Genomic DNA, 16,810 nt, shown 5'->3' with positions numbered 1-16,810 from the left:
ATCCCAAAGAGATCATAAAAACAAGAAAAGGACCCACATGTATAAAAATATTTATAGCAGCTTTTTTTGTGGTGGCAAAGCATGGGAAATTGAGGGGATGCCCATCAAGTTATGTTATATGAATGTAATGGAATACTAGTGTGCTATAACAAATGATGAGCAGGCAGATTTCAGAAAAACCTGGAAAGACTTATGTGAACTGATGCAGAGTTAAATGAGCAAAACCAGAAGAACATTGTACACAGTTACAGCCACATTGTGCAATGACTGACTTTGATGTACTTGGCTCTTCACAGCAATGCAAAAATCTAAAACAACTCCAAAAGACTCATGATGGAAATTGTGATCCATATCTAGAGAAAGAACTATGGAGTCTGAATGCAGACAGCAGCATGCTATTTGTTCTCCTTTTTCTTTGTTGTTTTGTTTTATTGCTTCATTCTCGCGGTTCCTCCCATTGGTTCTAATTGTTCTTTACATCATGACCAATGGGAAAATATGCTTAATATGATTGCATAAGTAGAGCCTATGTCAGATTGCATGCCACCATTTTTTTGGGAGGGTGGGAAGAATTGGAGGGGGATAAAACTTAAACTCAAAATCTTATGGAAGTGAATGTTGAAAACTAAAATAAATTAATTATAAAAAAAGAAAGAAAAACTCAAACAAATTCTTAATTAAAATCTAGCTAAATAATTTCTACAGCATCCCTGCAAACTACCAGTATGACAACTCTGTCAAAAACGAAATGAGGTTAGGCTGGTATGACCTTTTCATGATGAGATGGCACTTGACTCTTTGTGATCCCTGTTTTATTTCCTCCAGGCATTCCTTTGATAATCCATTTTAGAATTTGTCAGGAATTTTAGATAAATAGGCTGAAGACCCACTTTCTTCCCCTTTTGATAAATTGGAGAACCCATCTCCCCCTTTCCAGTTCTGCCACATATGTCCTGCTATCAATAATCTTTCTAAGATCATGAAGTAGCTAAGAAATGCCATCTATTAGTTCTTTTAGCACCTGGTCCTGGTGACTTGAACTCATTTTGGTTATACAAGTATTCTTTTCCTACCTCAATACTTACCTTGAGTTTTAACTCCTAATTTGCCATTTTTATTCTATTATTAAAAGTCCAATGACTATCCTTTTTGGCAGAAAAAAATAAAAGTAGAGTCAGAATTATGAAAATTTACATTTTCTACTATAATCTGTTATCATTTCATTCCCCTCGAGCAGCAGACCATCTTTTCCTTGGCCGTCCCATTTGCCCCTGGATAGATAAAAAAAAGAAAAGAAACTTAAAAAAAATTATTCTTCACTATTCCTTAGTTCATTTGCATTTTTTCTATCTGGACACTATTCTCATATGATAGCAGCACACTTTTAAAATTCATCTCCTTTTATCTACCCAAATTTGTTTCTATCCTATTTACATGTATTTTTAAACACCAAAATTGGTTAATGAGTTCCCTATGCAACCACATTGGTATCTTCAGACAGTTCTGCCTTTCCTTTAGCATTGGAATTTTGCCTCTAAAATAGGATTTCTTGATTTTTTTGTGTGTATGTTAACAGGCCTCTTGGGCATCAGAGTAAAGCCTATGGAGCCCTTTTTGGTTTAAAAGTATTTTAATTCATAAAATAAATAAATATAATCACAAAGGAAATATATTACATTGGAATGTAACTCTCAAAGTATTTTAAAACCAAATTTGTGCTATTGTAATGCATATGCTTCTTTATTAATTTCTTAAATAATAATAAAATACATTTAAATATAGAGAAATTAAATAAGAGCTTAATTTTTAAAGACATCAATGTAAAGGCTGTTGTTATTTAATATGAATAACTATACATTGTGGATTGGCCTTTGACAAGGCAATATTCATGTCACATTGTACATAGAATTTTTATCAGCTATAACAAGAAATGAAAATATCTCTGACTTCTGTTGGTGAACAAGTTACAGGTAGTGCTAATACTGTTATTGTATATTACTATATTCATAATTGAAGGAAAAGCTAGATTTCAGTTAGGCATTAGTGAAAAGAGAGATAAATATAAAGTTTTTAAAAATATCTAATCCATTTCAATTGAGAATCTGAAATCTATCAATGGACCCCAGGTTAAGCATTCGATTCTTGAGAGCTTTCCATTTCACCTATGCTGATTTCCTCCATAGAATTGTAAGCCATGAAACTTTCCTTAGTCTTTAGATATTGAAATTTGTTCTCCCAAACTTTAGAGTACATAGGGTTGGAGTGTGTTAACTTTCCTCTCCTCTATCAGAAATTCTAAGACTGAGTGGTTGCTTCTTCCCCAAATCCCCATGATTTCTACATCAGCAACCACTTCCTCACAATAGCAGATCGCTTTGTTTATTCCTCTGCTTTTTGAAGGATGAAATTAGCATTGAGGTAAGCCAAGAAATTATTAACTGCTCTGCTTTTGGCAGGGAGTTCCAACAGTTGTTTAGATAATTGAAGTCCCCAATCACTACTGTATCACGCCTCCTGTTTCAGGCTTGTGAACTGTTTTTGAGACTCTGTATTTATTTATTCCTCTCTAGGTGGGTCTATAGTATACTCCAAAGACAATATTACTTGTATTTCTTTCTCCATTGATCTTCAGCCAAATTCTCTCCATCATGTGAGGCAGCTAGGTGTTATAGTGAATAGGGTCCAGGATGGGGAGTTAGAAAGACTAGAGTTCAAATGCAGTCTCTGATGCTTAACTAACTGTTTGACCTTGGGAAAAGTTCTTAATCTCTATCTAACATTGTTCCTTCATCTATAAAATGGGGTTAATTTGGGCACCTAAGTCACAGTTTTTTTGAGGATAAAATGAGAAAATGCACAGAGTTCATTGAAAGCCTTAAAGCACTACCAAATGCTAATTATTATTGATGTTGTTCCTGCTGTTGTTATACTTCCCACATTTACCTCCTCAATTTTCTCACATGAAAATATATTCTTAATATACATTACTATTCTTTCCTTTTCTTTACCTCTCCTGTTACTTTTAAGTATGGCATACCTTAGCAGAGTCTTATGTATCCCAGTGTTGTATCCCAGTCTACAAGGTTTCAGTGTAATCTATGAGGTCAAAACTACTAATTGGCACACTGGAAAGAGAGAACGTTGAAGTCATAGTAACTGATCCTTCCTTTGTGTAGCAGAAGGAAGGTTTATTTGTTCTGTTTTATTTTGGGGTTTGCTTTGTTTTGCTTTTGCCATTACATTAATTCTTGAGGTTGAACATTATGAAGGACCAATTGTGGAAGAGAATCTGCTTTAGAATGTGTATGAGGTCAGTTTCACTATATTTTTGTTCCTGGTTAGGAAAATGGTAGAGAATATAGCAATAGGGATAGAATCAGGCTAATTGAAATGAAGTAGTATTTTTATTGATATTCCAGTAGGCTCTTTGGGGCTTTAAAGTCTTCAAGGGCCTGAACTAGTGCATTCCCAAACTTTCTTTAATAAGCATTTATACGGGCCGTGGCACATGGATAGAGCACCGGCCCTGGATTCAGGAGGACCTGAGTTCAAATCCAACCTTAGACACATAGCACTTAGTAGCTGTGTGACCCTGGGCCAGTCACTTAACCCCAATTGCCCAGCGTCCCCCCAAGAAATAAGAATTTATACATCACTAGATCTTGATTAGTATGATAATGAATCCCATGAAATGGTCTCATATATTTCAATTTACACTATTCAAAGTTAAAATTATATAAAATATGGCAATTGATTTCAGCCCATTGGAATTATGCAGTAAGATTTGAATAATGCTAGCAGTTCTCAGGATTCCTTTTCCATGTTAATCATGTCCTAGCTACCTTAAGGTCTGCAAAATGCTTTATAAAGATTATCTTATTTGATCTTATAATAACCTTGGGCAGTAGATATTATCCTCATTTTAAAGATGAGGAAACTGAGGAAAACAGATTAGTTGACTTTCCTAGGATCACACAACTAGGGAGTACCTAAGGCCTAATTTGAACCCAGGTCTTCCTGACTCCAGTCCACCACTTTATCCACTGTTCCAACCAGTACCACCTAGCACACATATAACTATGTCTTTTACTGTTCCAAGACCTTTCCCTTTCAATCTAAAATACTCATAATGAAGCAAATAAATGGTCAAGCTGCCGTCCTACATATACAGTTTGTCATGTGGTGATGAGCTATTTTTGTTTTCTAGTCAATCCTGTCATATATGTATATTCACATATTTGTATATATTATACACATTACATATGTGTATATACATGCACATATTATATATATATATATATACATATATATATATATATATTGTTTATATGCATGTATGTATACAAAATGTGCTAGAATTGTACCTTTGATTGTTTTCTGGTTTCATAAATCCCCAAGATATATTAGAATACTTAAAATTCTCTTGGGAATATAAAATTATTTTTTTTTCAGTTGGTGGAGTAGGATGACACTGTTGGAGGAGAAACTTATCAGGATCATTTGAAGCTTCCTGAGAATTTGGTAGAAGCACTAATTGCTTACAAAAGGCTTTTCTGACAACAATCCTTGAAGTCAGCAGTGCAAGTATCATGGCTACCTTTTTACCAAGGAGAATACTGAAGTTTCGTGGTGTGATTTGCTCAAATTTACACTGCATGTTGGTAACTGCTAGAGCTGGGACCACCAAGGTCTGTCTCTTAGTTGGCTGCTTTTTCCACTGTGCCACCTTGGGTTGCCCACTCTGCTACCTATAGAGTGCCTGAGAAACATTCTGAGAAAGGATGTTCAAGGACAATCTAAAATATTCAAAGAATTTAAGGATTTAAGGACCAACTTCCTGTCTCACCCTCTAGCCTATAGAAATGGTACCAAACTCACATAAAAATATTCTGATCCACTTGGAGTCGTTGGCATTTCTGTTATTTGGACTTTCTGGTCAACACAAACTCAACTGTTTCCAATAGAGAAAGTATTGGTACCATTGGGAAACTGTCAGTAACATAGAATATGGCAGAAGATAAAGTAGAGCCAGAGCTAACCCTTAACAATAGCATATGTAAGAGGAATAGCATGATCACTGAACTAAGTACAGTTGGAAAGATACTTTTTGGATTAGTTCAACATTGTTTTAGATACTTAATTCCTTGAACACTTGACTAACTTCAATCATCCTTTCAAATTTGGATATTCTTGAATTATTGCCTCATCTCTTTTAACTTTGGACATGTCTTCTGCCTTTGGTCTCTGCTACTTTGCTGCTTGATTATAATCATCACCAGCCTGGCTTTTGTAGTATTCTGTTTTCTTCTAGCTTTTGAACACTAAAATAAAAAGCATACCTCTATTCCCTCTTCTCCCTCTCCCTTTGTAGGACTTTCTACCTTGCCCTGGACTGGTCCTATCACTGGCCCAATCCTAGGGTAAGGCCAAGAAGAACAGTGCACTTCCCTTGGGTGTCTTGAGGTAGGATTGTATTATAAGTCATGAAGTGGGTAAAAGGGGGTTGGAATGTTTGAGGAGGACAAGGAAAGAAAGTTGGCTCATTTGACCTTGTAGTAAGAGATCTAACCTTGAAAGTATCCCAAGGCTGCCTGAATAATGAGGGTTGTCAGAAAGGAGACTGATAAAGACTGAATGTCTGACACTGACAACAATAACATTTCATCATTGGTAAAAATGTTCCACAAGGGGCCTGATAATATGCCCAGGGATCATGCATGACTTACTCACTTAATGGCAGCTGGTCCCATTCAGAAGAGTTTCTGTAGACAATAGAATATGGGATGGTAAAGCATTTTCACTCCATCAGGAAAGACATCTTTGTCCAGCAGAGGGGTATGTGCAAAAATATAACTTGATGGCTTTCTTTTTTCTGTTTAAGAGTAGAGGAATGAAACACTTTTAGCAAGGATTTTAAAAATCATATTTAGTTTTATGTGATACCTGTGTATGAAAAATGGCAATTTTTCTACATGTTGGGTATTAAAAAGATTTTTTAAAAATATGAAGCAGAAGAGTAGAAAAAAAGGTCAGTTGGAGTTACAGTCATAGAAATGTAAGAGATGCATGAGCCTTCTCTTTATTGAAGCAAGATCTCTGAGAAACCATCAGTTTTACCCCTCTTCCTCCAGCTATTGAATGCATTCTTAGTCCTTTTCTGAGACTCAGAGTAACTTGCACAATACAAGTTTGATTGTTCAGGGAATGAAAGAAGTCAGAAAGGTGAAGAGAAGGGGTACTAACATTGCTTCCCAGTCACAAGAAGATTCAGCAAATGTCAGTAAGGAGGAGGAGTGACAAGGAAATGTTTGTTCTTTGAAACCATCAAGGGGTGGATGGATTTCACTTTTTCTAACTTCGCTAGGGATAAAAAATTGGAACTATAAAGTCTTCATAGTTCCTGAGGGGACTTTTTGTTTGATGACCATGTGGACCTTTGGAATCTATGTTGAATAGAAGAGAGGCATGTTGGCCAGACTGTCTGATACTAAAAAAAAAAAAGTTGTTAACAATTTTGTGAGAAAGTCACAGTAACAGCAGTGGAAAGAATATAGAAGAAATAGAGGAATCAGGTATATCAGAATGATGAAGCTGCAAAAAGAAGACCAGTCAAGACTGAGGTTTTGTGTGTGTGTGTGTGTGTGTGTGTGTGTGTGTGTGTGTGTGAGAGAGAGAGAGAGAGAGAGAGAGAGAGAGAGAGAGAGAGAGAGACAGACAGACAGACAGACAGACAAACAGACAGACAGAAACAAAGACAGAGAGACAGGGAAGGAAGGAGGACAGGACAGGGAGAGAGAGGAAATTAACATGTGGGAGAACGTAGTTCTCTATCTTTAAAGACCAAAAGAATGTCAAGAAGGCATAAAATCATATGGAAGAGCAAATTTGGACTTTTCTTTTCGTTGGTACAATAAATTATGTGGACCATAAAGGTGTGAGGCAATAGGGTTGACTCTCTAGAAACCTTACGTTCTTTCTTTGCTTTGTGTGCTCACCCTATGGCTATGTTGTTTGACTCCCTCAAATTCCTTATTTCTTTTCCCACATGTCCTTTTGTCATTGTAGCGGTGATAAACACAAGTAGTATTACATACAGATCGTAAATGACTCTGTAGTTCTCTGAAGGGAGGTGTGATCTACCTTTGGGTACAATTTTTGTGAGTAGGAATTCTTTGTTTATTTTTTGGAATATTTGTTCTATGTTTCATAACTTGGATATCTGATGTTTGAATAGCAGCTAAGGATCTAAGGATCCTCAAACTGAAAAATGAGTCAATTTCATATGTTCCCAAAGAAACTTCAATGAATGGGCAAGCTTGTGTCATACCAATTGTTATTAATAAAAAATTTCCCGAGATTGAGCAAAGTAGATAGAAGCAAATGAGGGTGTTATCAATAGGCAAAAATCTTGGAGGGTCCACTGACACCGTATTACCGAAATTTAGAACTTTAAGTGACTTAGTTCAATACCTTCTTTTAAAAGGTGAGCAGAGAGCCCAATTGTTAATAATATCTAGAACTTACATAGTACAAATGCAGGAACGATATGAACACAATTATAAAACATTTCAGACAAAAATTTAAACAATTGGAGAAATACTAATTACTCATGGACAGACAAAGCCAATGTAATAAAAATAACAATTTAACCTAAATTAATTTACTTATTCATTGTTATATCAGTGAAACTACCAAGAATTATTTCATAGAGCTTGAATAAATAATAACAGTATTAATCTGGAAGAACTTAAGACTATCAAGGAACCAATGAAAAAATATGTGAAGTAAGGTGACCTAGTAATATCATATTTCAAACTATATTACAAAGTGGTAATCGTGAAAACAATCTGGTACTGGCTAAGAAATAAAGTGATGGATAAGTGGAATAGATTAGGTACATAATACACAGTAGTAAATGACCATGGTGATTTAGCATTTGCTATACCCAAAGATCTAAGCTTATGGGACAAGAACTCAAAATTTGACAAAAATTACTGAGAAAGCTGAAAAGCAATTTGGCAGAAACTGAGTGTAGATTAACATCTCACACTGTATACCAGGATAAGGTCAAAACAGGTATGTGGTTTAGACATAAAGATAATACCATAAGCAAATTAGAGGAGCACGGAACATTTTACCTGTCAGATCTATGGATAATGGAAGAATTTATGACCAAACAAGATATAGAGAGGATCATGGGAAGTAAAATGTATAATTTTGATAACATTAAATTAAAATGTTTTTGTACAAACAAAACCAATGCAACCTAGATTAGAAGGAAAGCAGGAAACGGGGAAAAAAGACAAGAAGCTTCTCTGATAAAGTACTCATTTCTCAAATATATAGCAAATGGCATCAAATTTATATAAAAAAAATACAAAACATTTCCTAACTGATAAATGGTTCAAAGTATATAAACAGGTCAACCCATATAAAGGGCAGTTTTCAGAAGAAGACATCAAATCTATCTATAGGCATTTGAAAAAATTCTCTAAATCATTATTGATTAGAGTAATGCAACTCAAAGCAACTACAAGATACCACTTCCCACCAATCAGATTGGCTAACATGACAGTAGAAGAAAATTATAAAATGTTGGTGGAGATACTGGAAAATTGGGACACTAATGCTCCATTGAAGAAATCATGAGTTGGTCAAACTGTGCTGGAGAATAACTTACAACTATACCCAAAGGACTATAAAACTGTGCATATCATATGACCCAGCAATACCACTACTAGGTCTGTATCCCAAAGAGATTAAAGCAAAAGGAAAAGGACCTGTATATACCAAAACTATTTACAGCAGCTCTTTCTGTGGTGGCAAAGAATTGGAATTGTATGGGATGCCCATCAATTGGGGAATGGCTGAACAAGTTGTGGTATATGATTGTGAAGGAATACTATTGTGCTCTAAGAAGTGATGAGCAAGAAGGTTTAAGAAAAACCATGGAAAGACTTGCATGAACTGATGTTGAGTAAAGTGAGCAAAACAAGAACACTGTACACAGTTACAGCAACATTGTGCTATGCCTGACTTTATTAGACTTAGCTCTTCTGAGCAATGCAATGATCTAAAACAAGTCCAAAAGACTCATTGTGGAAAATGCTATCCATATCCAGAGAGAGAAGTGGAGGCTGAATGCATATTGAAGAATACTATTTTTTTTGGGGGGGGGTTGTTATTTTCCTTTTTTGCAACATGGCTAACATGGAAATATGTTTTACGTGATTTCACATATGTAATTGATATCATATTTCTTTCCTTCACTAGGAAGTGACTTACCTAGTGTCACTAGGCTAGGCAGTCTCTTAGGGAGTGATTAGAACCTGAATCTTTCTAATATAAAGTTCAGTAATCTATACATTAAGTCAGACAAGTGATTATTTGCTTAAGGTCACAAAGCTCCTAGCATCTGAGCAGAAACTAACTGTCAGGTCCTCTACCTTCTAGTCACTTATCGTATCATTCTGCATCACTTTTGGTCCTGGTTTTATCCAGCAAGGACACCCTTAAATCTCAGCCAGGGGAAAGGAACTCTAGTCTTTTGAAACTGAGTATACTTTCTGGGATGATGATAGGAACAAATGGAGCCTTTGCATCGGACCTCTCCCCTGGGGAGGGGACTTAAATTTGAGCCCTGTGCAAAGTCCCAGGGGAAAGAAGTAGTTGGTTTTATTCAGTTTCTCGGTATACTATGTACATCTTAAACACCAGGACCAAACAAAGCACTGAAAGCAACCTTGGCCTAAAAATGCTGTTCAAGATGCTAGTCCTGACTGCAATGCGTTGATGAAACTATTAGAGCCCCAGGAACAGCCTAAAGTGAAATTCAATAAAATCTTGAAAACTACCTAGGATTTAGAGGTTTGGGGATTGCCTCACTTTCCCTTAAATAATAGGCTGTATACTTTTCTGGCCTTTCCAAAGTGTCTTTTACTTGTTCTTTCCCTACTGATATATTCATTCATTCAATAACCCTTTAATATTGTATGCAAAGCACTATTCTAGGTACTGAGGAAGACAGAGAAATAATTTTTGTGCCTTCTTTCCATCTCTTTCTTCTTTAGTTCCTTCTTTCCTGCTCTTCCCTAATTCCCCCTTTTTTTCTTCCTCTTCCTTCCTTCCTTCCTTCCTTCCTTCCTTCCTTCCTTCCTTCCTTCCTTCCTTCCTTCCTTCCTTCCTTCCTTCCTTCCTTCCTTCCTTTTTTCTTCCCTTCCCTTTATTTTCTTTGTTTTTTGTCCATTACTTTTTTCTTTTCCTTTTCTCTTAATGGACCTGTGATTTCATCAATGTAAAGAACTTCTAGTGAGGAGTTTCTTTTACCAATGTGGATAAGCATGTTCTGTTCAACTAACACTCTAACAAGGTTAAATGATATACTCAGGATTTCACAGTATATGTTGGAGGCAGGACTTGAATCAAGCTTTTCCTGATTCCAGTTCTATATCCACTTTGCACCATTGCCTTTCTTATAAATATGATTAAAGTACAGGCCCTTGCTCTCATGTATCTTACAGTCTAGCAAGGAGGATATGACACATATACAGCTATCCTATTTTATTCTGTTTTCTTCTTTGTTTAGTTCACTTTGATTCAATCTTGTGATGTTGAACAAGTGACTGATGTATATTTTTACATAAGAGAGTTATAAAGTATTGTTCAAACTTAGAAGGAAATATAATTTCTGATAAGATAAGGAAACTTCATAGAGTATATTACATTTGAACATGGCATATAAAAGAAGGGTAGAATTTCAAAAGATGAATCTAGAGCTGGTGAGGGCAGTTCATTTTATCTCTTCTTTGTTGGAAAATATTATATTATATTATTTATTTTAATGGTATTTTCCCCAATTACATGTCAAGACACATTTTAGCATTTATTTCTACAATATTTTGAGTTCCAAATTTTTCTTCCTGCCTCCCTCCCCTCCCCTCTTCATAAAATGGCAGGCAATTTTATAGGTTATACATGTACTATCATGTAAAATATATTTCCATATTAGTTACAGTTGTGAAAGAAGAAACATATCAAAAGGGGAAAAAAACACACAAAAAAAGAATAAAGTAAGTAAAACAGTATGCTTCAATCTGCATACAGAGTCCATCAGTTCTTTATCTGGATATGGGTAGTATTTTCCTTTGTGAGTTCTTTGTACTTGTCTTGGATCATTGCAGTGGTGAGAAGAGCTGTATCTTTCATAGTTGGTCATTACAGGATGTTGCTGATACTGTGTATGATGGTTTCCTGGTTCTTTTCATTTCACTTTGCTTCAGTTCATACAAGTCTTTCCAGGTTTTTCTGAAATCTGCCTGTTCATCATTTATTGTGCAATAGTATTTCATTACATTCATATACCACAGTTTGCTCAGTCATACTGAAATTGATGGACTTCCACTCAGTTTCCAATATTTTGCCGCTACAAAAAGGGCTTCTATAAATATTTTCGCACATATAGGTACTTTTCCCTTTTTTATGATCTCTTTGGGATCACACACTACAGTCTAGTAGTGGCACTGCTGTATCAAGAGTGCATACAGTTTGGTTGCTTTCTGAGCATAGCTCCAAATTGCTCTCCAGAATGGTTGAATCAGTTCACAACTCCACCAACAGTGCATTAGTATCCCAATTTTCCCACATCCTCTCCAACAATTATAATTTGCTTTTTTTTTTTGGTCATATTAGGCAATCTGATAGTTGTGAGATAGTACTTCAGAGTCGTTTTAATTTACATTTCTCTAATCAAAAATGATTTAGAGATTTCTTCATATGCCTATAGATAACTTTGATTTCTTCATCTGAAAACTGCCTGTTCATATTTTTGACCATTTATTCATTGGGGAATGGCTTGTGTTCTTAAAAATTTGACTCAGTTCTCTATATGTTTCAGAAATCAGGCTTTTATAAGATACATTTGCTGTAAACATTGTTTCCCAGCTTTCTACTTTCCTTCTAATCTTGGTTGCATTAGTTTTTTTTTTTTTGGTGCAAAGCCTTTTAATTTAAAATAATCAGAATTATCTATTTTACATTTCGTAACGCTACCTCTTATTTGGTTATGAACCCGTAACTCTCTTAACTTCTCCTTTAAGAATTTGGATGCTATACTACTTGGTGCATATGTTTAGTGTTGATATTATTTCATTGTCTATTGTACCTTTTAGGAACACATAGTTTTCTTCCTTATCTCTTTTAATTAATTAAAATATTTTTGCTTTTGCTTTGTCTAAGATCAGGATTGCTACCTCTGCTTTTTTTTTTAACTTCAGCAAAAGCATAATAGATTCAGCTCTAGCCCCTTACCTTTACTCTGTATGTGCCTCTCTGTTCCAAGTATGTTTCATGCAAATAACGTATTGTAGGATTCTGGTTATTAATCCTTTCTGCTATCCATTTCTTTTTTATGAGAGATGTCATCTCATTCATATTCACAATTATTATTACTAACTGTGCATTTCCTTCCATCCTATTTTTCTTCCTGTTTATACTCTCTGTAAAATGAGAAGGGCTTGCACTACTAGAAACCTCTGTATTTTATAGTTATGAATGGGCAAAAGAGGCTTTTCCTGGGATTAAGACATGGTAGCCCAGAGTTAAACTTCTACCCCAGCTGGTCATAAAAAGGATTCTAAAAAAAAAAAAACCAAAACCCAAAAAGCATGGATCATATATTTAGAGCTAAAAGGTACCTTGAAGATCACCAATTCAACCCACTGATGTTACAAATGAATAACATAATGCTTAGATGGGAGAAAATTATTTGATAAAGTTTATTTAGTAGTAGTTGGATTTGAACCCAAGTCCTGCAGCTGCAACTTTAATACTCTGTGACACATTAACTGAATAATTTTTAAGCTTATCTTGAATGAGGAGAGGCGGGGGTGAAGGGAAGTATCCTTATCTGCTTTAAATATCAACTATTACTAGCTATACGTTTACTTTATGAAGTATCTTGATTTATCCTTCATGGGACAAGAGTGGTACAGAGTCTCACTCCAATTATCCAGGTAAAATATGTCCACCAATAGCAGAGCAATACCTCTCATGACAATGACAATGATTTGCTTGAGGTCGCTTGACCTTGCCATTATGGACATTGGTCTGGTCTAGAATTCCCTTCTCTAGATTGGCCAACATGCCAAAACAGGAAAATGAGAAATGTTGGAGAAGATATGGGGAAATTGGAACACTAACGCATTGCTGGTGGAGTTGTAAAATGATTCAACCATTTTGGAGAGCAATTTGTAACTATGCCCAAAGAGCTATAAAAATGTGCATACACTTTGACCCAGAGATAGCCCTTCTAGAGCTATATCCCAGAGCTATCATACAAATTGGAAAAGGACCCACATGTACAAAAATATTTATAGCAGCTCTTTTTGTGGCGGCAAAGAATTAGAAATTGAGAGGATGTCCATCAATTGAGGAATGGTTGAACAAGTGGTGGTACATGAATGTAATGGAATACTATTGTGCTATAAGAAATGATGAACAGGCTGATTTCAGAAAAGACTTACTTGGTCTGATGCTGAGTGAAGTGAGCAGAACCAGGAGAACATTGTACACAATAACAGCCACATAGTGCGATGACTAATATTGATAAACTTTACCCTTCTCAGCAATACAAGGATCTAAGACATCTTCAAAGGCCTCATGATGGAAAATGCTATCCACAAAGAAGAAAGAACCATGGAGTTTGAATGCAGATCGAAGCATGCTATTTGCTATTTTTTTCTTCTGTTGCGTTTTGTTTCCTCTTTCTGGTGGTTCCTCCTATTGGTTCTAATTCTCACTTACAACATCACTAATGTGAAAATATGTTTCATAGGAATGAATGTGTATAGCCTCTATCTGATTGCATGCCATGTAGGGGAGGAAGGTGGGGAGGGAGGGGAAGAAAAATTTAAAACTCAAAAGCTTATGGAAGTCATTGTTGATAATTCAAAAATAAATTAATAAAAAAGAGGAAGAGACAGACAAAAAAAAAGAATTATCTTCTCATTTGTTTTCCAACACAATGGTAATAAAATACTTTTGAAAAACACAGTTAGCCAACCTAGATTGGCTTCAATTAAGCACCATATCCTGCACTAATTAATAAATATTAAGAAGACTAGGTGATTAAAGTTCTTATTGATACCTTTTCTTTGAAGAAAAGGCTAGATGACCACTTATTAGTTGGACTAGATGGAGTTTGAAGTCATTTCCAATTCAGCAATTAGAAGATTCTGTGACCTATGGGCAGAAGGGCACTCACCGCCTAGGTACTAACCCGATTGGCTCTATACAGTGACAAGTGATTGATGTTGTTCAGTTGTGTTTGACTCTTTGTGACCCCATTTGAAGTTTTCGTGGCAAAGATGCTGGAGTGGTTTGCTGCTTCCTTCTCCAGCTCATTTTACAGATAAGGAAACTGAGGAAAACAAGGTTAAGTGGCTTCCACGGATTTAAACAGCTACATAACTGTCTGAGGCTAGATTTGAACTCATGTCTTCCTGACTGCAGGCCCTGTGCTCTATCCCCACTTGCTGTGACAAGAGTGAGGTTTGGGGGAAAGATTTTTTTTTCCCTTTCATTTCATTTTGTATTTTTTAAATTTTACAATAAAAAGTACAATTAAAGATGGAGGAATTAATGGTGCCTTATTAGTAAATCTATAACCCCCTACTAAGCCTTGTGATAATACATTCATCTGTGTACAGTCAAATACATTTTATTATATAGATGCATTCTGCATGTATATAATGCTGGTTGTTGCTTTTTTCACTTTGGATTATTTCATTTGGATCTTTCTATATTTCTATATATTCTTATCTGTTGTGCTTTATCATGATTTCAGTACTCAATTACATTGGTATACCACAGTTTATTCAGCTATATCCCAACTGTTGGGCATTTAGATTTTTTCCAGCTTTTTTCTTTTACTTTATTTTCCTCTTACACACAACAGCTATAAACATATTTGTACAGATTGTTATTTTTTTATTTTCTTCTAATTGCTTCTTTAGGTTGTATTCTCAATAGTGGGATTATTGGGTCAAAGGGTATAAATGGTTTTCTGATTCTTGCTGTATATTGCTTATAAGATTGTTTTCCAGAAAGACTGCACCAATTTGCATTGCCAACAGCAACATATGAATGTACCTTTCCCACTGCTCCAACAATATTATTTTATTTATTTTTGCCAAACTGATGACTGTGATATATTTTATAGCTGTTTAATTTTCATTCCTTTCTTTAATTATTAGTGTGTTTAAAGTTTTTTTTTAAGAAATCTTTGCCTACTATTTGCATTTCCTCTTTTGTAAAATGTTTGTCCTTGCTTCTGTATTTGAAATTCATATTAGTTTTCTATAAATTCTAGATGAGAAGATTTTATTTGCCATATTCATAGAAAATTTCCCCCAATCTATTGTTCTTATTTTTATCTTGATCTCTTTGTTATTTGCTACACATACAATAATAATAATGTATCATTTCCCTAATCGATTCTTCCTTTACTTCATTTAGAATTTCTCTCCCCCCCTCAACATATGGACTACGTATACTATTCCATTTACCTATTTAAATAAAAATAGCTTATTGATCCAACTTGAATTTACTGTAGAATATAGTATGATCTGTGAATTAAAATTTCATTTTTTCCCAAAATATCTAGTTTTCCCAAAATTTATTAAATGGTCATTTTTCCTATTGTTTAATGGCAATGTGGTTATAATATAGTTGTGTGTGAGTGTGTATATGAATCTATTTCTGGGATTTCTATTAGGTTCTATTTTTTGCTCAGTAGCAAATACTTTTGATAACTGTCACCTTATAATGTGTTTTAAAGGCCAGATAGATATTGAAGAAGGGTTGTAAATTACTAAACAAACTCTATGCTTTCTTCTAACTATAAACATCTATTATTCTGCTCTGCAGTAGGATAAAATCATTCTGAACATAGATAGCCTAGCTCTAACTACTTATGGAACAGTAAACGTTTCAGCTATATAATACTCTCTATCTGAATCTGGGGCCAGGGCTCACAAAATCTGAAACTAGGAAGTATGTAGTACAGGTCATATTCAATTATAACAGTAAAAATGCAATATAACCCTAAATGTGCTATGTCATAAAGCTGAAAGATAGTAAGATCATAGCTTTACAGTTAGGAGGGACATTAGGGATCATCTAATCTAACATTCATTTTTGGAAGAGAAAGCTTGGCCCCAGGGACTCTAAGTGACTTGTCAAGGTCCCATGGGAAATAAGCAGCAGAACTATGATGTGAACCCATGTCCTCTGATTCCAAATCCACTTGTCTTTCCACTGGACCATTCCAACCCAATGGTCCATGTTTTTTCAAACATTATTAAATGTCATATCATTTCAGGATTGTAAAATTATTAGGACAGGTAATTTATTATAATTTTTCTTGTAATTTGTTCTTATAATGTGTTCTAATGTCATGAGTTGTGGATGACTACAATGGTCATCAGGGTGAATAGAAGGCTATTGGTACTCTCAAAAGAAACAAAGAAGTTAAGAAGAAGAGGTTTGGGGAAGAGGGGAAGATCATTAGGTCTCTACTAATTATTGATTTTTAAGCCCATTTTCTTCTTAAATTCTTTTCCTAGACTAGCATTAATTCCTATCTGCATTGCTTGGATACTTCCTCCCTTTTATCCTAATACTGATATGGATACCTATTAGCAAAGAGTTTATGAAGGGGTGACATACTTTCCATCTATTTTTTAAATTTTCCGTCTTAATCCAAATAGTTTATAGTAAGCCTATAGCCATTCATGATCTCTGGATTGTATGG

The sequence above is a fragment of the Phascolarctos cinereus genome, unplaced genomic scaffold (assembly GCF_003287225.1).
Source record: "Phascolarctos cinereus isolate Bilbo 61053 unplaced genomic scaffold, phaCin_HiC Scaffold_726;HRSCAF=1367, whole genome shotgun sequence".
NCBI lineage: Eukaryota > Metazoa > Chordata > Mammalia > Diprotodontia > Phascolarctidae > Phascolarctos > Phascolarctos cinereus.
Note: the sequence above shows the minus strand (reverse complement) of the source record.